The following is a 26,159-nucleotide window of genomic DNA, read 5'->3' as shown; positions in this document are numbered from 1 at the left end:
TTGCTACTAGTTGCGCTCTACCGACACTGTGATTCGGTAATTTTGGCACACTACATAAATAACGTAGTAAATGGCAGGACTGCCGATAGTATTGGTAGCATTGGTAGGGAAAGAATCATAAATGAATGTGTCAGAGAGGAACTGGGAGCCGACGACTTCTCTTTATTTGTTTGTTTGTTTGGTTGGTTGCTCTGCAGATAATTAGAATCACACATCTTTCATTGCTAGTCCATTGTGTATTTTACATCCTTACAGAGTATAAACTGCATTTTGTAACCAATAAAACTTCGTTTATCTTGTAACTTCTGCGCTTCTATGCAGCCAAAGCAATTACTTTTGATGCAAGTGCAGTTTACACGCACAAGCATAAAAAATATATGTACAATTGTTGTTATGTTCTACTCAACAGAACGTTTTTCATCGCGATCAAAGCCAAGAGTTTCCTCTTATTATTGATCAATGCGGAAGTTGTTTATGAATAACAGAAACATGTTTCATATAAGTTCGACGGAGTACTGAAGCGATATTTGATGTATTTTTGTTTAGCTTAAAAAAAAAACAAATACGTTTACTTTTCAGGAAATTGCTTTTTCTAACGTTACAGCGTGAATCACCTAACTCATGCACCGCAAATATTGCGGAAATGGAAAGTGCGGTTAACCTTCGGTTTCCACAGAATGGATTGGTTGTTAGGATCTCGTATTGTTAGCCAATAAACAGATTGTAATAATATTTGGCAAGTGTAACTTTTGTGCAAATTTTAAATGGAAAATGTCTATTGACATTAACAGACTAAAAGTTGCGTAAATTAGAATGCCAGTGTTGTTTGCTGCAGGATTATAGTGAGAGACATTCACGAGATACGTTTCAAAAATTTTTCACACCGACACTTGTATGTGCCATTCAGCCAACGTAGCTGCTAGCTATGATGTTGTAATTTTTGCTTACAATGTGCTTGTGTGATCCTTGAGTGCACTGATGCTTGCTTGTCAGTTAGTGTGTGACAGTCCAGAAGTAGGTTGTAAGTGGACGATGAGGCTTTAACACTGCAGAAAAAGCCGACTTGTTCGTGGTGTGTGCAGAATGTAGGAAGAATGCAGTTCGTTCTAGTACAGTTTATGCGGCAAGATATCCCAACAGACGTCAACCATCTCGGCAATTATTCATCAACCTCTTCAACCAGTTACATGAAAGTGGTAGTGTACCACCTAGACAACGTAACAGAATGAAACAAGTAATGACGGAAGAGGGGGAAGTTGATGTTCTTGCTGCTGTTGCAGTAGATCCCTGCCTTAGTTACCGCGCAATCGCACAATAAAGTGGCATGAGTGAGTCAAGTGTCTTACTCATTCTCCATCGTCATAGGTTCCATCCCTATAACATTTCTCTCCACCAAGACCTGCATGGAAATGATTATGAGATTAGTGTTAATTTCTGTACGTGGACATTAAAACAGAATACTCCATATGTATCATGTATTTTGTTCATTGATGAAACCATATTGACCAATCGTGGCCAGATAAACCGTCGAAACATACACTATTGGTCTGTTGACAGTCCCGTTGGTTTCGTCATGGGGAACGTCAGCGTCCATGGAGTGTGAACGTGTGGTGTGGAATAGTGAACCAGGAGCCCTTAGGCCCGTTTTTCATAGACGGAACACGGAATGCGCCTAAGTATCGCAGCCTCCAAACAGAACATCTTCCACGGAAGCTAGAAGACGTTCCTCTGCAGACTAGGAGGAACCTCTGGTACCAACATAATGGCTGTTCAGGCTATAGTCCACGAAGTACAACATCATGTCTTCACGAATTGTTTCCATATCGTTGGATTGGACGCAGAGGACCTGTACCTTGGCTGGCTTGCTCCCCGAATCTGACGCCTGTAGACTTTTCTCTGTGGGAAAAGCTGAAAGACGCTGCCTACAAAGACGTATCAGCTACACCCGATGATACGCAACGACGTATTACAGCAACCTGCTCGGACATCTCCACTGAAATGCTAGCACGTGTGAAGCAATTGTTCCATACCAGAATGGAAGCGTGTATCGCCGCTGCCGGTAGTCATTGTGAACACGACCTGTGATCGTCAGTTGTTGTCTCGTTGTTGGCCAGAATGCATATGACTGGTATATGCACTTCAACATGTGTTACCACAGGTACTGTACAAGTGTCGGTGTGGTAATTTTTTAGAATACGATATCTCGTGAACAACTCGCACTATAATCCAGTGACAAAAACTCCATCGTTCAGCCACTTTCTCGAGCTCCATCTCAGGTTGAGAAAACAGGTAATGACAGATATACCACACCAACAATAAGATTACCATTGTCCCTGTACGCACTCGTTACTCTTGGTGATCTCTCTTTTCAACATTATCTTCCACATTTTCCCATATTCTTAGCCGGTGTAGTCTTCTTAAATTTCCTTTTCCCAGAACTCGCTATATCAGAAAACATATATTTTATAGACTTATAAATTTTCCTTATGTCTTATCGTTATCATTACTGTTACTAATGTCACAATAATTGTCTTTAGGACTATTATTATTATTATTAGAATTACTATTAGTATTAGTATTATCATGACTGTCGGTGTCTGCATCTGTAGTAGCACAGGTAACATCAGTATTAATTTCGTTAGTTCACAGTCAGTGTAATTTACTCATATTGCCACTTCAGACACTCAGACAATTTTAATACTAGTTGTCATATTAAAACTGTTATTTGTTAGTAACTATGGTTTAGATACTGTATGTGTGAAACCTGGTCCAATATAAGAGAGGGCCTGAAGGCTCCAATGGGATCAGGTTCAATAAAAAAATTATGTTTATGGGTTAATATAACAAGTGAAAATGCTACAATATATTGTGTTAGATCGTTGTGGGTTATTCCAAACTTGACATTAATTAGAGTCAAAGAGATAAAAGTGATATCTTGGCGGCAAACGGGCGTACGTGTCAACAAATTATTGTTAAAAACAGTACTGAGTGCAACATTCTGAATTTTATTTACTAATATATCATGTGCGGTTTCATTGCTAATCATTGCATATATCATTTAATGTACATAATATAACAAATAAACATTAAATTTGAAACTTCCTGGCAGATTAAAACTGTGTGCCGGACCGAGACTCGAACTCGGGACCTTTGCCTTTCGCGGGCAAGTGTTCTACCAACCTTTATTTTTTTTTTTTTTTAAATCTCATTTTGTTCGCTTATGATCGTTGCATCTGCTCGGGGCGGACGTCGTAAGACATTCGTTTAAGTTCGTTGTTGATCGATGTGCTCAGTTTTTTTATTACAGAGGGCTGCTAAGCCTCTGACCGAACACGCTGAGCCACCGTGCCGGCGACCAAATGAGCTACCCAAGCACGACTCACGCGCCGTCCTCACAGCTTTACTTCCGCCAGTACCTCGCCTCCTACCTTCCAAACTTTACAGAAGCTCTCCTGCGAACCTTGCAGAACTAGCACGCCTGAAAGAAAGGATATTGCGGAGACATGGCTTAGCCACAGCCTGGGGGATGTTTCCAGAATGAGATTTTCACTCTGCAGAGGAGTGTGCGCTGATATGAAACTTCCTGGCAGATTAAAACTGTGTGCCGGACCGGGACTCGAACTCGGGACCTTTGCCTTTCGCGGGCAAGTGCACTACCAACTTTTTTTTGTTTTTTGTTTTTTGTTTTGCCTTCTTCGCCAACTTCTATGCTTTTGTCGTTTTTATTATTGTTAGTATTATTAAGAGTAATTCTTCTACCAACTTTTTTTTACTTTTTTATTTGATGTACTTTTTATGCTTTGATGCCAAATCCTTATTTTTATTACTTTTTGCGAGTGCTCGGCCACTTTTTTCTTGTCAAAAATGGTTCAAATGTCTCTGAGCACTATGGGACTTAACATCTGAGGTCATCAGTCCCCTAGAACTTAGAACTACTTAAACCTAACTAACCTAAGGACATCACACACATCCATGCCCGAGGCAGGATTCGAACCTGCGACCGCAGCAGTCGCGCGGTTCCGGACTGAAGCGCCCAGAACCGCTCGTCCACCGCGGCCGGCTTTTTCTTGTCGGTTTCCTAATTTTTTTCGTTAAGCTGGATGCCTAAATTACCTTTGCTAACATAAACGAGAATAAATATTTCTTCTTAATATTAATTAAAGGAAATGAATCTTCCTCTTGCTAATGGAAAGAGAAGTATGTTAAAATAAACTGAAATGTGAAGTCTCTCATCTTCATAAAGAAAACATAAAATCTTGTATCCCCTTTAAAAACTTTGTTTAGAATTTAAAAACTTCACTGCGCATGGCATAATATAATTAAAAAAATAAAATACATAAAATTTTGTGTCTTATTTCTTCATGAGGATGTAGTCCGGTGTGTCTTGCCACGGACTTGATTTCGTTTCTGTACTGTCTCGTGAAAGGATCGAAGACATTCCGGTTCCAGTTATCTGTAATCGTGCAAGGCTGACATCTCTGAATTTCGTACCAATCTTAATCTATTATCGTTCTCTGTATAATTTTATTCCATGATTCTATTTAGGAAGCCAGCGGTATTTTTTTTTTTTTTTTTTTCCGCATGAGTTGATGGTGCTGAGTCAGATACACCCAGAAATCTTCTTTGCTTTTATTTTCTGCCTTCAAGATATAGTGCAGCGTGTGCCCTTTTAGCCAGTTAACAGCATTTCTTTTCGTATTAGGATATGGCACTGCGTCTGGAGTCAGAAAATCTGCGGCGGTGAAAATATGTGGAGATGTCCTGTTAACGGTCGCTAATTTCTGCTTTACTATATGCCATATGTCCCTTACTCTTTCACACACGAATCGGTGTTCTTCAGTGTCAAGAAGGTTGCATGACACGCACTAGGGCGAATTTGTGAGATGTATAGCTGTGGCTAAGCCATGTCTCAGCAATATCCTTTCTTTCAGGAGTGCTAGTTCTGCAAGGTTCGCAGGAGAGCTTCTGTAAAGTTTGGAAGGTAGGAGGCGAGGTAATGGCGGAAGTAAAGCTGTGAGGACGGGGCGTGTGTCGTGCTTGGGTAGCTCAGTTTGTAGAGCACTTGGCCGCGAAAGGTAAATGTCCCGAGTTCGAGTCTCTGCCCGGCACACAATTTTAATCTGCCAGGAAGTTTCATATCAGCGCACACTCCGTTGCAGAGTGAAAATTCATTCTGGGAACATTAAATCTGATACAAATTTTGAAGCTTATTGCCGGCCGGGTTGGCCGAGCGGTTCTAGGTGCTGCAGTCTGGAACCGCGCGACCGCTGCGGTCGCAGGTTCGAATCCTGCCTTTGGCATGGATGTGTGTGATGTCCTTAGGTTAGTTAGGTTTAAGTAGTTCTAAGTTCTAGGGGACTGATGACCTCAACAGTTAAGTCCCATAGTGCTCAGAGCCATTGAACCATTTTGAAGCTTATTCTCTGAAAATTGTGATTTTGTCAATTTCGCACCTATGCTTTTAACTGCCTCAACCGACAGTTATCCACTCAGTATATTTTTGTACGTAAATTAGTCTTAGTTTGTATTAAGTATGTTTCATTAATATACACTGATCAGCCTGCACATTATGACCCCTACCTAATAAGCAGCATGTCTACCTTTAGCATGACGCCATGTTCAATCACATCCCAGATGTGTTCGATCGGGTTCAGATCTGGGGAGTTGGGGCCTCACACATCAATTGGAACTCGCCACTGTGTTCCTCGAACCACTACATTACACTCGTGGCCTTGAAAAATGCCACTGCCGTCGGGAAACATGATCGTCGTGAAGGGGTGTACAAGGCCTGCAACCAGTGCACAGTACTTCTTGGTCGTCATGGTGCCTTGCACGGGGTCTAGTGGACCCATGGATGCCCACGTAAATGTTCCTCAGAGCGTAAAGAAACCATCGCCAGCTTGTCTCGGTCCCGCAGTACAGCTTTCAAGTAGCTGTTCCCCTAGAAGACGACGGGTTCGCGACCTCCCATCGGCATGATGAAGAACATATCGGGATTCATCAGACCAAGCAACGCACTGCGACACCGTTCAGTGGCGATGGTCACGTGCCCATTCCAGTAATACACTCCTGGAAATTGAAATAAGAACACCGTGAATTCATTGTCCCAGGAAGGGGAAACTTTATTGACACATTCCTGGGGTCAGATACATCACATGATCACACTGACAGAACCACAGGCACATAGACACAGGCAACAGAGCATGCACAATGTCGGCACTAGTACAGTGTATATCCACCTTTCGCAGCAATGCAGGCTGCTATTTTCTCCCATGGAGACGATCGTAGAGATGCTGGATGTAGTCCTGTGGAACGGCTTCCCATGCCATTTCCACCTGGCGCCTCAGTTGGACCAGCGTTCGTGCTGGACGTGCAGACCGCGTGAGACGACGCTTCATCCAGTCCCAAACATGCTCAATGGGGGACAGATCCGGAGATCTTGCTGGCCAGGGTAGTTGACTTACACCTTCTAGAGCACGTTGGGTGGCACGGGATACATGCGGACGTGCATTGTCCTGTTGGAACAGCAAGTTCCCTTGCCGGTCTAGGAATGGTAGAACGATGGGTTCGATGACGGTTTGGATGTACCGTGCACTATTCAGTGTCCCCTCGACGATAACCAGTGGTGTACGGCCAGTGTAGGAGATCGCTCCCCACACCATGATGCCGGGTGTTGGCCCTGTGTGCCTCGGTCGTATGCAGTCCTGATTGTGGCGCTCACCTGCACGGCGCCAAACACGCATACGACCATCATTGGCACCAAGGCAGAAGCGACTCTCATCGCTGAAGACGACACGTCTCCATTCGTCCCTCCATTCACGCCTGTCGCGACACCACTGGAGGCGGGCTGCACGATGTTGGGGCGTGAGCGGAAGACGGCCTAACGGTGTGCGGGACCGTAGCCCAGCTTCATGGAGACGGCTGCGAATGGTCCTCGCCGATACCCCAGGAGCAACAGTGTCCCTAATTTGCTGGGAAGTGGCGGTGCGGTCCCCTACGGCACTGCGTAGGATCCTACGGTCTTGGCGTGCATCCGTGCGTCGCTGCGGTCCGGTCCCAGGTCGACGGGCACGTGCACCTTCCGCCGACCACTGGCGACAACATCGATGTACTGTGGAGACCTCACGCCCCACGTGTTGAGCAATTCGGCGGTACGTCCACCCGGCCTCCCGCATGCCCACTATACGCCCTCGCTCAAAGTCCGTCAACTGCACATACGGTTCACGTCCACGCTGTCGCGGCATGCTACCAGTGTTAAAGACTGCGATGGAGCTCCGTATGCCACGGCAAACTGGCTGACACTGACGGCGGCGGTGCACAAATGCTGCGCAGCTAGCGCCATTCGACGGCCAACACCGCGGTTCCTGGTGTGTCCGCTGTGCCGTGCGTGTGATCATTGCTTGTACAGCCCTCTCGCAGTGTCCGGAGCAAGTATGGTGGGTCTGACACACCGGTGTCAATGTGTTCTTTTTTCCATTTCCAGGAGTGTATTATGAGGCGTGGCCGCCCAACCCCACGACGTCTGGACGTGGGTTCGCCTTGGTTTCGCCACGTGTTGAAGACACTCACCACAGCACTCCCCAAACGGCCGACAAGTCGTGCAGTTTCCTAAATGCTCGTGCTGAGCCTCTGGGCCATCACAATCTGACCTCGGTCAAACCAGATAGGGTGCTTGCCTTCCCCATTCTACACACGGTCAGCGCGATCACTGATTATACATGCCCCGTGCGTGTGTCTGATTAGTAGTGATTCCTCACCAGGTGGCGCTGCTATCTTGTGGACGGGTTTATATCCATAGTAGGTCGGTGGTCATAATGTTCTGGCTGATCAGTGTACGCAAAGAACATCTTTTTATCAATAATTTGATTATGACGCCATCTTTTTGAATTGGTGACCTGAAATTATATCCTTGAATAATTAAATCAAGCGTATATAATGAATTAGGAAACATTTATTTCTGTTTGCATACTAATAATGTTACGTTAACGCTAAAAATTAGGAATCGGGAATGGGAAAAAGAGTCAGAATAACAATAAATCTTGCCGGATGGAAATAAAAATAATCAGCAAAAATTCAATTTATTAGCCTAAGACGGTTAAAAGTGGCGTAATAAGAAGTAAACTTTAAAATTCGCTTATGCGATTTGAATGACAATTATATTACTGCTTTGTTAGCAAACCTTATATCGGGTCACCTTAACTGATTTATTAGATTATTTTCATGCCTTCTATTTTTTTATTGTTGACTGGCGTAATTGAAGTTGAAAGAAATGTGTTATGAAAGCTATATTTTTGAGTTTTTTGCTTAATGCGTAACCCAGCTACATCAAATCATAGAGCACATGTACAGATAGCCGTTAAAACTGGCAACAAACATTACCTGTTGGTGGTTCACAGCGATTCCGAACACTGGCTCCTCATGTGTTACGGGTAAATTAATTGTAAACAGACAGGTTAGCTTAACCAAAATTGGTCACCACCAATTGAAAAAAATTAAATGTAGTATAGACTGTTACTGTTTGTCCTTATACAGAGTGATTCAAAAAAACGTTTACAAACAGAAATGGCACATCGGGCATACAACAAGGATCGGTAATCACAGCATGGTCGGAGACAATTTACTTAGGCCGCACATTCTCCCAGATCGACTTAATGGTCACACTTATCTCGTATTCCTGCGAGAGGTTCTGCCGGACACGCCGAATAATGTTCCTGTTTGTAGTACGTGGCTAAATAACAGCAACACCATTCAGTAGTCCAGGCTCGCCTTTGCGACACCTGATACCTATGTGATTACTGATCCTTGCTGTATGCTGGATGTGCTACGTCAGTGTGTAAACGTTTTTCTGAATCACCTTGTGTAAACCAAAAATTGCTTAAATTCCAGCACGTTGCCAAAACTCCTTAGATATAAACGATGATGATTAAAAACTCGTCTAGATTTTATGAAAAGCCGCAGATGTCTGAAAAATGTAGTCTTTTGTAGGTTCCTTTGTGTCGAGCTCCGTGTGTTGCGTAACAAATGTCGCACGAAGTTGGAGCTTGACTAGCTTCTGTAGCTGTGGCACTGACAGTGATTCACTGCATGCGCTGTTCCCGTACTACGCCTTGACCGACAATGTAAAGTTGCCTTATTATTGTTAACACTGAAACACACTGAACACGTTGGAAGTACTGGCTCGTTTCTTGTAGAGAACCTCACGAAATATCTGCTAAGTTTGTTCCGTGCAACACGACGAGAAACAATGGTACGGTACATTATGTGATCAAAAGCATCCGGACACCCCCAAAAACATAGGTTTTTTATATTAGGTGCATTGTTCTGCCAGGTACTCCATATCAGCGACCTCAGTAGTCATTAGACATCGTGTGAGAGCAGAATGGGGCGCTCCGCGAAACTCACGGACTTCGAACTTAGTCAGGTGATTGGTTGTCACTTGTGTCATACGTCTGTACGCGAGATTTCCACACTCCTCAACATCCCTAGGTCCACTGTTTCCGAAGTGATAGTGAAGTGGAAACGTGAAGGAACACGTACAACACAAAAGCGTACTGGACGACGTCGTCTCTTAACTGACAGAGACCACCGACAGTTGAAGAGTGTCGTAATGTGTAATAGGCAGACATCCATCCAGATCATCACACAGGAATTCCAAACTGCATCAGGATCCACTGCAAGTACTATGACAGTTAGGCGGGATGTGAGAAAACTTGGATTTCATGATCGAGAGGCTGCTCATAAGCCACGCATCACGCCAGTAAATGCCAAACGACGCCTCGCTTGGTGTCAGTAGCGTAAACATTGGACGATTAAACAGTGGAAAAACGTTGTGTGGAGTGACTAATCACGGTACACAATGTGGCGATCTGATGGCAGGGTGTGGGTATGGCGAATGCCTGTGAACGTCATCTGCCAGTATGTGTAGTGCCAACAGTAAAATTCGGAGGCGGTGGTGTTATGGTGTGGGGGTGTTTTTCATGGAGGGGGCTTGCACTCCTTGTTGTTTTGCTTGGCACGATCACAGCACAGGCTACATTGATGTTTTAACCACCTTCTTGCTTCGCACTGTTGAAGAGCAATTCGGGGATGGCGATTGCAGCTTTCAACACGATCGAGCATGGCCTGTGGCGGAGTGGTTACACGAAGTAACATCCCTGTAATGGACTGGTCTGCACCGAGTCCTGACCTAAATCCTATAGAACATCTTTGGGATTTCGTGTCAGGCCTTACCGACCGATATCGATAGCTCTCCTCAGTGCAGCACTCCGTGAAGAATGGGCTGCCATTCCCCAAGAAACCTTCCAGCACCTGATTGAACGTGTGCCTGCGAGAGTTGACGCTGTCATCAAGGCTAAGGGTGGACCAGCATCATATTGAATTCCAGCATTACCGCTGGAGGGCGCCACGAACTTGTAAGTCATTTTCAGCCTCCAGCACCTGATTGAACGTGTGCCTGCGAGAGTTGACGCTGTCATCAAGGCTAAGGGTGGACCAACATCATATTGAATTCCAGCATTACCGATGGAGGGCGCCACGAACTTGTAAGTCATTTTCAGCCAGGTGTACGGATATTTGCGATCACCTAGTGTAGTTCTCGGAGCGTCCGAGCAGAAAAGAAGGAAATGTCTGAGGCGAGCAGCTTTGCATCTACATCTCTAAATTGTCCACGCTAAGTTGAGGATTGGCGCGGTGGGTGTCGGGAACGGTCATGTCCCCGCATTATGGCTGTCGAGGGGAAAGAAGCGGCGAGGAGAAGGCAGCGTCTGTTGCTGGCAGCAGTGCTTTGGCTTAACACGAAATCACAAGAGACACTCGAGGAAGTATTGCCCGCTTAAGTGACGGATCGGAAATTACCTAATTTGTTGACATATACATGCTCCAGAGTTTTGGCTGGTTCAACTGGCTCTGAGCACTATGGGACTCAACTGCTGTGGTCATAAGTCCCCTAGAACTTAGAACTACTTAAACCTAACTAACCTAAGGACAGCACACAACACCCAGCCATCACGAGGCAGAGAAAATCCCTGACCCCGCCGGGAATCGAACCCGGGAACCCGGGCGTGGGAAGCGAGAACGCTACCGCACGACCACGAGATGCGGGCTCCAGAGTTTTGCGTTGTAACTTATGTATTATCTGCATTTATGTATCAAAAACAATGAAAAATGAATGTACGACTCACGACACCATGAATCAAAAGTAAAAAACTGATTTTTGGAATCTGTTTGCACATTGCCTTTATTAGACGCAGACAGCAGCAATGTTTACAAAGTGTAATTAATTGTGCCTGAAAGAACTGTCAAAATAATGTTAACTAAAGATTACTGGCACTTGTGTTTGTTTCAAGTTGATGATCATGCTCAGCATCATCGACTGAGGGCATGGTATTGATGACTATCTCGTGTCCAGTACTCTTGTTTCAGCTGCTGTACATTCCTGCAGAAACCTTGCCACTCCCGCGCAGCAATTGAAAGGAAAGCAGCATTAACAAGATTCTGTAGTCTTTCCTTGGACATGTCACCAGCGACATTGTTCTCCTCGAAATTGTGTTTTATTTTCGCCCAATGCCAGTTCCATCGGATTTAGATCGCAATTGTACGGCGGTAAACGCACTACTTTGTGGCATCTGCTCTCAGCGATTTTATCCACGACGTACATCTTCACGGCCGGTTTGTTTTCCTTTATTGTTGAATACGGTTCGCCTTCCTCACTGATTCATTGCAGTTTATTTGCCCACCTTGCAACCACTCTAACATCGTACTGCTTAAATTATATTAAGCATTCTTTCGAATTTCCTGCTGTGGTATGGTGCATTATCCATAAAGTCACAAAACTGGGTGGAATATTACGAACGACCATATCTGCAATCACGCCCTTCCTCCCCCCACCCTCATCTACGTACGCGAGTTTCGTCAGATTTAAAAAGTTCACAAGTTAGTGGAAACAGTATCTTGCATGAGACTCCCTGCAAATTAAAATTGTATGCTAGATAGGATTCCTAGGTTTTTAAGGAAGTTTGAAAGCAGCACACACTCCGCTGTGGGGTGAAAATGCAAGTACTTGCTGTTAGTGAGAGTTCTTCTCAGACTTACAGTTTTGTGTGTGTGCAGTACCGGTGCGAAAGTATCATTGTCACAAGGAGAATAGCACGAAGACGGATGCACCGAAACAAATGTACCGTTGAAGCCTCTAAACACAGATAATTGGCACCATCAGACATGGAACTGCGAAATGAGTTTACCTAACAATTTGTTTCACCAGAAGGCAAAATGGAACGGCAGTAGAGACGTCTTTAAATTTTAGCTAAATTTGTAATGTTACCGTAAAAATAAGTGCATTACATTTTCGATAAAAGTAGTGAATACTGCTTGCAAAAATCGAAGAGTAATTAAAAGACAGTCTTTCGGCGAGATACCGTGCCGCTCTTTTGTTTGCTGCTATCGAATACTTGAGTATGCAATAGAACAGAGATCTTCGAAATTTGCATGCGACATCCTAAAAGTTTTTGATGTAAGTGAAGTCCTTTGATTTTTATTAGAGTAGTGTTTCTTGGTAACATCAATTTATACCCCTATAATGTTTTTCTGTTTTCTTATTTTTCTGTTTCGTCACGATTTTTATTCGTTAATAATAATGAAACATCAGTGGAGACTGCTCTGATTTTTAAGAATAACTGCACTTCCGTAACAAGTACTTGCGGCGAGTTCAAAAATGGTTCAAATGGCTCTGAGCACTATGGGACTCAACTGCTGAGGTCATTAGTCCCCTAGAACTTAGAACTAGTTAAACCTAACTAACCTAAGGACATCACACACATCCATGCCCGAGGCAGGATTCGAACCTGCGACCGTAGCGGGCTCGCGGCTTCAGACTGCAGCGCCAGAACCGCGCGGCCACTTCGGCCGGCTGCGGCGAGTTCCTGAAATAAACTTGCCCCAATGACTTGAAGTAGATTTTAAAAAGTTTTTGTTCTAATGTAAACACCTCGGCAAGTGTTTACAGATGTTATTTGCTAGTGGACGCAAGCCTTTTGTAATACTTCCTATCTAGGACAGCTTGACGTTGGCAGTGCTCTGAGACAGATGAATATCTTTCAAGTAGTGTCGATTTTCTCCGCTTCTGGCAGCACCAGCAAAATCGTTCGTGGCTAAACAGTACTTCGCAAGTCTCCGTACTGTACATCCACGGACGTCAACAGAAATTTATCCAGGAGGGGGGCGAGATTCTAATATTGCCATTTTTATATAACTCATTGTGTGAAGTTTAAATGTGTAGTGCCCAAGGTATAAAATTAGTATATAGACAAATTTTATTGTACCTCAGAGGATTGATATATATCAACTAATATAGTTTTTTGAAAAGTTTGGTAATTTCCAAGAATGATTGCCTATCGAAGTCGAGGGGCCCAAACGATACATATCGAGCGGGCGATCGTAAATCTATCATGCGACTCCGCTGGCGGGCGTTCTGATTAATTATTTGTGATCGTCATTTGTATCTGTTTTGCATCGTTCCCTTAGTTGCTCTAAATTACATACCTCCGCGAATTATTCGTGAGTTGCTAGGGAAATCCAAACGATTTATGTCGTTAGTGATTTGGATGTCTGGTGTACTTGACGTTTCTTCAGCGGATTCTCTCACATGGAAGAATCTAATTCCATGTTTACCCAGCGTAGAAAATTGTTCGACTTTTTGTCGCAAATATGGAGTACTACCAGACGAGGAAAGAAGGGACTGTGTAGACCGTGATGGTGCGAAGTGTGTAAAACTTCGTGAGAACAGTTTCGATGCTGAAATACCGTTACACTTTCTTTGCGGACAGTGCGGAAAACGAACGAGTTTCAGGAAGAATAACCTACATGGTTCGACTCATCCAAATTATCCATCCAGATCACCGTAATTGACTTTCACATGACGACAACACCGACGACGAGTAAGGCAATCTCCTGTGAGGTGACAAGTATCTTTGTAACGCTTTTCTTTTGTCGTTACAGTAGTGACTCACGTAAACATGCTCATAACGCCCGCCACCAGAGTCGCATGATCGATTTACGATCGCACGTTCGATATGTATCGTTTGGACCCCTCGACTTCGATAGGCAATCATTCTTGGAATTTACCAAAAGTTTTTTACTTTGGCATCTAAAAGGTAAGGATATTTCATTAGCACGAGCAAAGAAAATCCTTTTGAACGGCTAATATAAATACGGGTGCGACCTTTTTGATTTAACGGTATGAACGACATGTTTACCTGTTTAATTCCAGCCACTGAAGATATTTTTGTCCGTATACCAAAAAATGTTAGTTTGAGTAAGAACATTAAAGATCACAGACAGAAAAGATTAGCAGCCTGACTGAGGAAATCATGTAGGACAAACACAGAAATAACCATAAGAATGCCATTGATTAATAATCTTCAAATTGGAAAACAGAAAAAAACTTATTCAGCATTAATACCGTCTATAACGTTGGTTGCCTGCGTAACATTGGGAATTCTGGTTCCAGTTATTTTAGATATTTTAATTTAATTTACACCTCAATGCTGTAAGATAACAAGGTCGAACAATGAAAAGATGGTGGAAAAACTCGACGAAACCGTAACAGGTCACGTGGCCCAATACATGGAAGGAAGATGATGATGACGAATTTAAAAACACATTAATTAAAAAATAATCTTTAATTTGTATCTATAATAAAACGTTTTTGCCTTTTGAACTTTTGCTTTGATGTGGCTGAAGAATAGGCTAAGTTCCTATGTTAAAATATTGTTCGGTTTGTTGTTATTCGTAATTAAAGCTTAAAAATCATTAATTATCAAGACCTGGTCACATGACTGAAAATGCTCTGTTATTGGCTGATGCTCTGGTGATATCCTTGTGTTATACGAGCGTTAGCTGAAGTTAGAGGATTCTACGTACTTTTATTGCAAACTGTTTAGTGATGAAAACGCAATTACAACTTTTAAGTAAGAAAAGAAAGGAATTTTGTGAACGCTGATAGTGGAAGCCCTGCGAAAGTTGTTGCGTTTATGGTTCAAATGTCTCTGAGCACTATGGGACTTAACTTCTGAGGTCATCAGTCCCCTAGAACTTAGAACTACTTAAACCTAACTAACCTAATGACATCACACACACCCATGCCCGAGGCAGGATTCGAACCTGCGACCGTAGCGGTCGCGCGGTTCCAGGCTGTAGCGCCTAGAACCGCTCGGCCACCTCGGCCGGCGATGCGTTTATGCTCCACCCATTTAGAACGGCGGCATGTGCAACGACGTACATTGCTTTCTGCAATATCATTAAACTCGCTCAAAACTAAGGAATTGTATAACTTTGGCAAATGGCTTCGTGTATTATAACTAGATTGCCGACTATCAGTCATGAGTTACGACGCAAAGTCCAAATTATTCTTGGTAAAACTTAGTGCTGATTTCCTGTGTAGAAAGTACTAAGCAGACATTCTGCATCCGTTAGGCGTTCTGTGGCGCAACTGACTGCGCATTTGCCCGCAGTGTAATAGGTCACAGGTTCAAATGCTGGTAGGATCACGTATTTTTAAAAGTTTTACGCGAAATACGAAAATAGCGTTATCAAGAACTGATTGCTGCAGTTGTTTCGTTTGTGGGATGTATTATACATAGCTACACATTACTCTTAGTCTGACAAACGGACAACAGAGGATAAATGCATTTACTTTGCGAACAAACAATTCACTTTTTTGGAAACCTGTGGTAGTAGTGGAGATATCACCATACGTCCACAGTACAACGAGGTGTAGGACGATGAGGTTATACGGAGCGATATAAAGCGTGTACAACATTCAGGCGATACAAACGTAAGGGCTGTGATTTTCGTGACTTACTTAATCTTTATGTAAGATGATGAAACTGCAGAAGTTTAAACAATAAGGATCCCAAGTTCACGGTACGAAGATAAAAAACTTAGTTTCAAATATAGTAAAAAGTGTGTGGTCACATAACTAGAAACAGCTTCTTGAACGTGATGTGTGTGACAGTGATTGAAAATGTAAGCGCATGTAAACAGAAAGGAAAACGCAATAATATTCTGTTTCTGATCGGTGTGGTGAGGTTTTATAATAGTGATTTGGTTTTCGTATGAGACGACTGTCAATCTGTCGAGTCGTTTTATAAAAAAAGTTAAAATGTTCTTTCGGGTTAAATTCGAACCAGCGATCTACGAACATCGTCTTATAAAATTCGACAGTTTACGGCGCTAAAAACTGAGCTACCGAATAATTTAGGTGTAGTGACATAAAACGACAATTTTCATTTGGAGTTTAATTTCGTTAAGTGACAATATCCTCCAGTGTAACAGTGGGAGAGCATATGTCGGAGATAATTTTATGTTAACTTCACAGTGCAAGACATTTTTAAGTAAGTTAGTGAACTTGTGCGTCAACGTGATGGCAATTTACCAGTACAGTTCAATCGGATATTATGCATCTTCTCATTCTCTGAAACACTCAAAAACAACTTTTCAAGAGTTTTTGTAGATGTATTTGTACAGTATTGTACTACATGCCATCTGTAACCCGTTTTCCGAAACCTGAATTCCAAAACAAGACATCGCTATGATTTATTATTTTGACAGTAGGAGCAGCGAGCTAGCCAGTGACGTCACAGACATCACATGACTCGAATGGGGCGTTTTCGCGGGCGTTCAAATTATTTGAATTTCATTTCCGTTTTTTTAAAAGAATACTGAAATTCAAGAGGAGAAAAACATGTTAGGAGCATAAAATGACGTAATTAATCATTTCAGACAATTTCCAGAAAACAGTCAAATTATTCAGAATGAGATTTTCACTCTGCAGCGGAGTGTGTGCTGATATGAAACTTCCTGGCAGATTAAAACTGCGTGCCGGACAGAGACTCGAACTCGGGACCTTTGCCTTTCGCGGGCAAGCTTCGGGTCGTGAGTCGTGCTTGGGTAGCTCGGTTGGTAGAGCACTTGCCCGCGAAAGGCAAAGGTCCCGAGTTCGAGTCTCGGTCCGGTACACAGTTTTAATCTGCCAGGAAGTTTCAGATACCCTATTGTTACACGTTTTCTATTATTAACAGCTACACACCGTTTCTGATCTTCGCTATTTTTTCTCTTGCTTACAAAATCGTGTTAACGGATTTATTGCATTATTTGCATGTCAGTTTTTTTTTCATGTTGATTGTCATAATAAATGTTGAACAAAATCTGTTTTTAAAGTTATTTTTTATGCGGTTTTTAGGTAAGTACAGAATTTTAACTCCCAAATTAGTTGGTAGAAGAGACTCTCAACTGGGTGAGATTGAGCCAAGATAATCATTGTTTGCACACTTTAACATGTTAGACACTCATGGCAACAGAACTGTAGAATTCGTAGCTCGCGAACTACATGTTGCGCTTTGTTCCACCCAATAAACTATATAGTTTGAGGAGGCCTCAACTTGACGAGAGGATGTCTTTTCGTCCTCTCTCTTAAACAAATGATACAGTACTGCTGTGATTAAGTTGTGTAGCAGCAGGAAGGGGAGGGGGACGTCCTTGTGTGAGTTAGGAACGTGTTCCTGTCATTGTACTGTAGCTGTGTTTGTTTTATGCTTAACCCGTGAGCTGGAGTGTTGGAACTGTCCCTGTCTGTAGCTCACTAAACGCTGCACACGGACACGATAGACAAACGATTGTAGACACTACTTTGGTAACGTTCTGCAAATGCTTGCATACCTTGACTGCAGAAAAGTACCGAAACGAAACTGGCGGAAAAAAAAGACTGCGGACGCCTATGGCTGGCCTGTCCATTATGAGAACATCAGAGCTGCAGAAACCATTCTGAGAAACAGTACGACACTGACAAGGGAACCTCCCCCTCGCACCCCCCTCAGTTTTCCTTGTAAGTTGGGACAGTGGATAGGCCTTGAAAAACTGAACACAAATCAATCAAGAAAACAGGAAGAAGTTGTGTGGAACCATGAAAAAATAAACAACATATACAAACTGAGTAGTCTGTGTGCAAGATAGGCAACATCAAGGAGAACATGAGGAGCGCCGTGGGCACGTGGTTAGCGTGAGCTGCTGTGGAGCGAGACGTCCTTCCTCCAGCGAAAATTTTAATTTCTTTATTTTCGCAGTTATGATCTGTCCGTTCGTTCATTGACGTCTCTGTTCACTATAATAAGTTTAGTGTCTGTGTTTTGCGACCGCACCGCAAAACCGTGCGATTAGTAGACGAAAGGACGTGCCTCTCCAATGGGAACCGAAAACATTAGATCGCAAGGTCATAGGTCAACCGATTCCTCCCCAGGAAAACAGGTCTGATATATTCTATACGACACTGGTGACGGCACGTGCGTCACATGACAGGAATACGTTGTCGACCCATCTAACTTGTGCACTTGGCGAATGGGTAAAAAGATTCTTCTACCTTGCCCGATTTAGGTTTGCTTGTGGATGTGATAATCACTCCCAAAAAAAGTGATGAAAACATAAGAGTTTGTCACATAAACTGCAACAAATGAATGCAACAGTTTCACAGTCGCACAATTTTCCCTGTGCTCTGTCAAAACATATGTTTTTAACGCTTTAAAATTTTTCCGTGTGTAGACCGTCAAATTCTACATATGTCCAAGCAAATCTGAACATGTCCTGGAATTTTGGAGAGCGAAGTTGATTGTGTGTGCGTGTGTGCCTGAACTTTGATAATTGTCTGAAAATAAAAAATTAAAATTTTCACTCGAGGGAAGACTTGAACCAAACACCTCTCGTATCACAGTAGCTCACGCTAACCAGAGGACCACAGCGCTGCTGAGCTAATACTCTCCTTAATGTTGCATATCTTGAACATGGACTACTCAGTATATATTTTGCTTATTTTTTTCATAGTTCCATACTTCTTCTTGTTTTCTCGATTGATCTGTGTTCAGTTTTTCAAGGCCTATCCACTGTACCAACGTATAACTAAATCTGAGGGGGGTGCGATGGGGAGGTTCCCTTGTGAGGTGAGAAATCACATATACAGGTGGCGGTAGTATCGCGTACACAAGGTATAAAAGGGCAGTGCATCGGCGGAGCTGGCATTTGTTCTCAGGTGATTCATGTGACAAGGTTTCCGACGTGATTATGGCCGTACGATAGGAATTAACAGACATTGAACGCGGAATGGTAGCTGGAAGGAGACGCTTTGGACATCACATTTCGGAAATCGGTAGTGAATTCAACTCCCCGAGATCTACAGCGTCAGGAGTGTATCCCGAATACAAAATTTCAGGCATCACCTCTCACACAACAATGCAGTAGCCGACGGCTTTCACTTAGCGATCGAGAATAGCAGAGTTTGCGTAGAGTTGTCAGTGCTAACAGACAAGCAACAGCGCGTGAAATCAATGTGGACGTACGACGAACGTATCCGTTAGGGCAGCGCGGTGAAATCTCGTGTTACTGTGCTATGGGAACAGACGACCGATCTGAGTACCTTTGCTAACAACACGACGTCGCCCGCAGCACTTCTCCCGGACTCGTGACCGTATCGACTGGACCCTAGTCGACTGCAAAATCGTGGCCCGAGAAGATGAGCCCCGCTTTCAGTTGGTTAAGAGCTGATGGCAGGGTTCGAGTGTGGCGCAGATCCTACTAAGCCACGGACCCAAGTTGTCAACAAGGCACTGTGCAATCTGGTGGTGGTTCCATAATGGTGTGAGCTGCGTTTTCATGGGATGGGCTGGGTCCTCTGGTCTAACTGAATCGATAATTGAATGGAAGTGTTCGGCTACTTGGAGGCCATTTGCAGCCTTTCATGGATTTCATGTTCTTAAACAACGATGCAATTTTTGTGGGTGACAACGCGACCATCTCACCAGGCCGCAAATGTTCGCGATTGATTTGTAGAATATTCTGGACAATTCGAGTGAATGATTTGGCCTTAAAATCGCCCGACATGAACCCCACCGGACATTTATGGAACGTAATCGAGTGGTCAGCTGGTACACAAACTCCTGCACTGGCAACACTTTCGCAGTTATGGATGGCTGTAGAGGGAGTGTAGCTCAATATTTCTCCAGGGGACATTCAACGACTTCTTCAGTTCTTGCCACTTCGAGTTGCTGCACTACGCCGGGCAAAAGATATTAGGAGGTATCCCATGGCTTTTGTCACCTCAGTGTAATTTCCTTGTGGGCAAAATAACAAATGTCAGCTTACCACCAACATGTTTCTTCGAAGTTTCTGATTTGCACGGTATGATCAATTTCACGGTCAGGAGAGTGGAGTAAAGCAAGATCATATTCTCATAATGGTGGTTAAATGGCAGTTTGTGAATTAAAAAGATCGGAGTTTTTTCGTGGGTTCCAGAACTTAAGAAAATGTTTAGACGAAGAACTATAGCATACGGAAAATATAACAGCGCAACATAATTCACTCTAATTTAGTTACGAAAACATATTTGGTTTAAAATCCTCCCCCAAGTTTGCAAATTTTCTTTGCTGATTGCCGGTTTCGGCTCATTGCCCAGCCATGTTCAGATCAGTCTAAAATATTGTTCAGTGAGTGACAGTCATTACACATCGTCCTAGTTAAATAAAATACTAAAGCTAATGTCTTATTTGGTTATATAAACTGACAAAGATTTTCGCTTTAGGATTTTATTTAACTAGAACGTCTTAGCTCTAAAAAAATACGACAATGCCACACACAATGCCAAATACGAGTGCCACACACTGAGATTCACCTGAAGATGGCTCGGCAAGGTGTGATCTTGAAGTAGGTTTTCTATCAGTATACGTTTTAAATCAATTGATCACATATCTTCCACCATTGACAGTGTCAAAGAATAACATTAATTACGTAAGCTTCCAACAATATTATCTTTAGCAATAAGCCACAAAGAATTTGTTGAGTTAAATCTTTAGCATTGAACCCATTCTACAGTTAATAAAAGTTTGAACATAACTGTAAAGAAAAATGGTCAAAGTTCCACAGACGTTTGTCTTTATTAACTGTTGACTAGTTTCGGATCTTTTCAGTCCATTTTCAAATCATCCACATAAGTCATACAACAAAATCCATTACGCGTGAACGCCGGTCACATGGCGTGTGAGTGTGGCTGGGAGCAACATATTATTTACAATACGATCGTATTGTCCTGCATGCTGCGAACTTATTTAACCTCAGTATCGTTACACTGGGGAGTGATGTCGCTTAGATTGACTTACCATGGCCGACCGGAGTGGACGCGCGGTTCTAGGCGCTACAGTCTGGAACCGAGCGACAGCTACGGTCGCAGGTTCGAATCCTGCTTCGGGCATGGATGTGTGTGATGTCTTTAGGTTAGTTAGGTTTAATTAGTTCTAAATTCTAGGCGACAGATGACATCAGAAGTTAAGTCGCATAGTGCTCAGAGCCATTCATCAGTCCCTAAGCTTACACGCCACTTAACCTAAATTATCCTAAGGACAAACACACACACTCATGCCCGAGGGAGGATTCGAACCTCCGCCGGGACCAGCCGCACAGTCCGTGACTGCAGCGCCCTAGACCGCTCGGCTAATCCCGCGCGGCGTAAGACACAAGAAGGCACCTTAAGCTTCTGCTATTCCTGTCTCTGTGAATTATGTATAAGATGTACAGACATAATGTGTGATCGACATAGTATTAATAAGGTTCAGACTAAAATTTTGCGTATCAAATCGCAAAAGCTGGATGATCTGTAAGAAGGAGCCAAAGAAGTCAACGGCGTCGAGCAAGAAAACAAAAATCCTTGTACAATCTTCCAAGGCATAACAAAATGAGAAATCAACAGACAGTATAGGAAACACAGACCGAGGCAATGTGATGCGAGATCAGAGAGGCATTCTACAAGAAGTTCGTAAGTACTTTCAAAACCTCTACGGAGAGGATGTTACTGATGATAAAGACACATGTAACAATGAAGCTCGACGTGGAAGATATTCTGTCGCTATGCAGCCCATTCACGGGAGAAATTCTTGAATCAATAAGACAAGCAGCAAAAGAGAAGCCACCAGGCTCGGACGGAATACCCAGTGAGTTTTATACAAAATTTTGGGAGACGATAAAATAGCATATCAGTGACGTCATGAACTGTACTTAGATACACGAAGATATTCTGTGAGGTTTTAAAGAAGTCGTGCTCATTCGAAAAGAGACGAACGAGAGACATTTATCTAAGTTGTCATACGTAAGATATTAAATAGAGCATTGAAGATTAGACTGGAACAGGCGATGAAGAAAATATCAGACAACCATCAGGCGTTGTTCCAGACAAATCTACACTGATACGCCAAAACATTATGACAACTGCCGACCGCAACGTTGGATGCAGCCTGGTGGCATTGCCAGCACGTGATGCGGTAACGGAAGTATGTAAGCGAAGCAGACACGGAGGGGGATCACCCTAGCTAAGATATGGACTGCAAATGGGGAAACCCACTGAAATAAGCGACTTTGACGAGATTCCATGAGAATGAGAGAGAAATTCTTGTCAGGAACAAATTTAGGAGATTGTTGAACAACTACCAAGGTTTTAAAATGGCATCAACGTCCAAAAGACGGAGAGGACCATTATCTGAAGAGCATAAACAGGTACATATTGGTGGGCTCAGAAGATACTGGCAGGAAGTCAAAGATGGAACACGAACAAGACCTGGACACTAGAGTGAAGTTGGTTGTTACCATACAGTCCATAGACGCTCAACTCGATAATAATAATAAAAAAGGCGACTTCGACAAAGGGCAGATTATTATTACGCAGAACTTGTGAAGCTGGTCGAATGTTCGTGTGCTACAGTCGTCAGCGTCTACAGAAAGACGTAGGAGGACAGTGAAACTATCACTAGGCGCTAAATGGTCGGTCGTCCACTACTCTTTACAGAAAGTGGTGTTCGGAGGCTTGACTGATCTGTAAAGTAGGACAGACATCTCTGCCGTAAGAGCACAATGCTGTTGCACTCATAAGCGTTTCGGAGCACACCATTCATCGCACATCCTCATCAGACCACGCCTACTTGTTTACATGTTGGCGCAACGGCACCGTCAATTACGACTGCTGTGGGCACAGGACCATCGGGAATCGACCGTCAACCAATGGAAACGTTCTGGCTGTTCGGGTGAATCCATTTTTGCTACACTAGGTCGATGGTCGTCTCCGCAAACGCCGTCAACGAGGTGAACAACGGCTCGCCACGGTCACAGTCTCGTGGGAGCAGTATTATGCCATGGGAGGTATTCTCCTGGGCTTACATCGGATCTGTTGTAGTAATCAAAGACACGCTGACAGCAGCGAACTTCCTGCATCCCTTAATACTTGATACCTTCCCCAGCAGCGATGTCGTGTTTCATCTGGATAACCGTCCGTGTCTCGGAGCCAGAACCGTGCTACAATGGTTTGAGGAGCATTACAGTGAACTCACTTTGATGTCTCTGCGACCAAATACTCCTGATGTAAATCCTATGGAACCCATCCGGGGTCGCTATTGGGCGCCATCTCCGTGTGCACAAATCAGAGGCCCGTATTTACGCGAATTACATGACCTGCGCGTAGACATCTAATGCCACATACCTCCACAAGCCTACCAACAAACTATCGGATCCCTGATACGCCGAATCAGTAATGTACCGGGTGATCAAATAGTCAGTATAAATTTGAAAACTTAATAAACCGCGGAATAATGTAGATAGAGAGGTAAAAATTGACACACATGCTAGGAATGACATGGGGTTTCATTAGAACAAAAAAAAAAAACAAAGTTCACAAAATGTCCGACAGATGGCGCAAAAAGTCAGTGACTGCGCATGACAATCGTGTATAAAAGGAGCTGTAATGAGAGAGAGAATCAGATGCGCCAGCAGTTGCAGCATGTTGACGTTACCCGAAAAGGCTAGTGCTAGTTCAGCGTTACGATCCTATCACCATAGGAAGGGGATTCGCACGGGTAAAAGTCCGTTGCCAAATGCAGCTGTGGCGAGAATGATTTCGACGTTCGAAGCCACCGGTTGTTTAGACGATAGACCCCGTAGTGGCCGACCGAGCACAAGGCATAATGCTGCTGAGACAGTTCAGGAAGAAATGGAGACTGTAGCTGGTTCGTCTATGCACGGTGAAGTCAGCGCTCGTGCACATTCAAAAGATGGCGGAAGATGACGATTGGTCGAGTAACGTGTTGTTGACCGACGAAGCTCATTTCAGACTCCGAGGGTCTGTCAACGCCCACAACTGCAGAATTTGGGCTACTGAAAATCCTAGAACTGTCGTGGAAACTCCATTGCAAGACGAGAAAGTCACGGTATGGGTTGGATTTACCACATCTACCGTTATCGACCCTTTTGTCATCGAGGAAATGGGTGATTTTGGTTTTGTAACTGCTACCGTGACGGGTGAGAGGTACGCCGATATATTACAGAATCGCATCATCCCCAGCCTGGCTGATAAACACCTGCTGGAACGTACGATGTTTATGCAAGATGGCGCTCCCCCCCCCCCCTCCATATTGCTACACGCCTGAAAGATCTCTTGCGCGCGTCGTTTGGTGATGATCGTGTGCTCAGCCGCCACTTTCGTCATGCTTGGCCTCCCAGGTCCCCAGACCTCAGTCCGTGCGATTATTGGCTTTGGGGTATCGTGATCGACCGACATCTCTAGGTATGCTGAAAGACAACATCCAACGCCCGTGCCTCACCATAACTCCGGACATGCTTTACAGTGCCGTTCACAACATTACTCCTCGACTACAGCTATTGTTGAGGAATGATGGTTGACATATTGAGCATTTCCTGTAAAGAACATCATCTTTGCTTTGTCTTACTTTGTTATGCTAATTATTGCTATTCTGATCAGATGAAGCTCCATCTGTCGGTAATTTTTTGAACTTTTGTAATTTTTTGGTTCTAATAAAACCCCATGTCATTCCAAGCATGCGTGTCAATTTGTACCTCTCTATGTACATTATTTCGTGATTTATTCAGTTTTCAAATTTATACCGACTTTTTGATCTTTTCGTTCCAAAGACGGATAAAGAAGTTATGAAGCAGGTAATTAAAATGTTTTGGCTCATCAGTGCATAGTAACCAGGCTGTACTGATTACAAAAACTTGATAGGAGTGTCACATAATATGCTTGGCGGAGGCGTGGCTCTCGTTGCTCATATGTCTGGAAGTGAGCTTTCTTCGCTTTGCTCTCTTTATGTGCGCTTTAATTTTAAAATAAACAAATTAATCTGCCCCTGATGCTATTAGCGAACAAGACAAATATAACTAGGTTGAATCTGTGAGCAAGAGACGTAAAATAACTATCAGCAACGTAATAATAAATTTGCACTAAATAAAGTTTATTGCTTTCAACATTTTCTTTAATTCGAAGGCTGGTGAAACCAGCGTCTCTGTTAAGTGGTGACTTGAGAACCAACTATAGCTGTTAGTTAACTCACTATATAAAGATTAAATAAATTAAAACTGCTGAATAAATCGCAGACTGTGTCCTCAGCTAAACGTTAATTGAAAATAAAAGGCTTACCAACTCACACCTAAACAGAGTCTGAATGAAATAATCTAACTCAGGGAAACTGAGTCAAAATTCAGTCTCAGCGTTCAGAATCAGAAACCCAAACCGACATCACACGAAAATCACAAGTTCAGCAGAGCTGCTAGGAGAAAAACATTCAGAGTCCAAACTGGTGCGAAACTATTCAAGTCCTTCTAAAGAAGACTCGAAAAACTCCTATATTTCTACATGAACGCGGCTGGAATACCGCTCAGACTTATACCACTGATCAGCATAGTTCCTGCCTTGACCAGGTCATACTGAACACTGTCCTGAAACAAGGTGACCGTCGCCTCAGTGCATCCGTCCACCGAAAATTCCACATAACGTCACTTAAAATGAGTTTCGCAGTTTCAGCAGCCTAGTTTATATCTTTTGATACTTACATAATATTATGGTTGTGAATACGCCATTAGAGGCGTGCTAAAATTCTAGTCCAAATCGAGCCATTATATTTAATTCTATGCGCAATTGTCGCCCAATATTTAAGTTTAAGTAGTTTCAAAACTCCGCTGCAGTGCCTGCAAAGAGTTCATACTCTTCGTACTGCTCAATGTTACAATAATTACTGATGTGGCGCTACTCTCTGATCGGGTTTTTAGTCCTCTTTCCAATGCACTTTTCATAA

At 43.3% G+C, this 26,159-nt stretch overlaps 1 protein-coding gene across 1 annotated transcript in view; it reads right to left on the bottom strand.

The window, feature by feature from the left end:
* Window positions 1-26,159, bottom strand: part of LOC126201832 (uncharacterized) — an 827,155-nt gene that overhangs the window by 85,465 nt on the left and 715,531 nt on the right. The gene's annotated exons all lie outside the window — the stretch shown is intronic.

This window comes from Schistocerca nitens, chromosome 1 (genome assembly GCF_023898315.1).
Source record: "Schistocerca nitens isolate TAMUIC-IGC-003100 chromosome 1, iqSchNite1.1, whole genome shotgun sequence".
Classification (NCBI taxonomy): Eukaryota; Metazoa; Arthropoda; class Insecta; order Orthoptera; family Acrididae; genus Schistocerca; species Schistocerca nitens.
This window is presented reverse-complemented; position numbering and strand designations above follow the sequence as displayed.